The sequence below is a fragment of the Brassica oleracea genome, chromosome C9 (assembly GCF_000695525.1).
Source record: "Brassica oleracea var. oleracea cultivar TO1000 chromosome C9, BOL, whole genome shotgun sequence".
Classification (NCBI taxonomy): Eukaryota; Viridiplantae; Streptophyta; class Magnoliopsida; order Brassicales; family Brassicaceae; genus Brassica; species Brassica oleracea.
The window spans coordinates 48,138,175-48,139,685 of NC_027756.1; positions in this window are offsets into that span (position 1 = coordinate 48,138,175).

Below are 1,511 nucleotides of genomic sequence, written 5' to 3' on the forward strand. Positions count from 1 at the left end.
TATTTTGCTTGGAGGAGCGAGTCCAACATATGCTAACACCACAATAATTCACGGTAAAGAGTGTTACAATATAGAGTTCTCTTGATATGTTTTGAATTTGGAGGTTGCTGCCGCACCAAGCACGTTGTATCAACTGTGTTGCATCAAATATGTTGCATCAAATATGTTGCATCGGTTGTTGGAAATTGCATTAGGTTATAAAGCTTAAACCATGAGTTAGATGTGCACTAAAATGTTTAGGATGCATGATACTCTTATATATATATATATATCTTGTGTTTTTGTAATCCTAACCAAAAATCACTTTCAATAATAAGATCCAATGATCCATACAAAAAATGCCAATTCAATCTCGAAAAGATAAGGAAATATGGTTGAGCAGATACCTTGGCCAAAATGGCAACTGAGAGCACCATTATCGCAGGCTCTTAAGACTCGTATTTAGAGCACCAGCATTAATGAACCCCCGGTTGGGGTTCATAATTTGAATTTTTTATCATTTTTTTTTATTTTTTTTTTATTTTTTTTTATAAAAAAAATAAATAAATAAATTGACCAATAGCAGGCCGCCACGTGGCGTGGGGTCCGCTGAACAGTGACGACTCGGGTTCATACGGAAGGAGGGTGGTGAGACAGGATCATTACTGTAGCATATTATAATATTTTTTTTTCTAGGGAAGCGTGTGAACTCCACCCACGAACCTCCGATGATGGTGCTCTTAGTATTTTCGGATTTTAAAAAGAAAAAAATTGGCTAATTAGAGAGGAGACGTCGCTTAATTAAGCCACACAAGAGACGTGACGACTCCGACTCCATCAACCGGCGACTCCGACGATGACCTCTCTGCGGCGACTCCGACTCCATCAGCCGACTCAGAGACTCACTTCTCGTCAACCTCACGTCTTCCTCCGCCGCGGCGTCTTCTTCGTACACGGGTTTTGTTGAATTAAGCTTCTGGGTGTGATTCTGCTAAATTTTTGAATAGGGTTTAGGTTTATGTTTCTGGATCATCGATTATGTGATCTGATTTGAGAAAAAGTAATAAAGCTTTCACCTTTGAGAATTTGGTTCTTGACCCTTGTGGGAGCTTGCTTAATTGAAGTTGTTGGTCTGGTGGTTATTGAAGTCCTTCGCTTTCTTCATTTGTTGAGTCTGATACTCTGCATGGGGTGCACGTCATCTCTTCACTACAGACTACAAAGGTTCGGATCTTCCATCTTCAAAGAGTAGAAATTTTGTTCCTGATCACTCTTTGATATGGTTTGTTTGCAGAGCTTCTTATTGTTGACTTCATACCCGATATCAATATTGAAACTGCTAAATCTCTACTCAAATAACACAAGCTGCAGTTCTCAGTAACAACATTTCACACTTTTACTCTCTTTTCTCTCTGTTGGTCTTTGATTTGAAAAGTTTTGAGCATTGTTTAATGCAGAAGCATAAGGTATCCAATACTTTTCCTCCTCAATTCGGTCTTGTCAATAGATTCTGGAGATACATTCTAGACCGC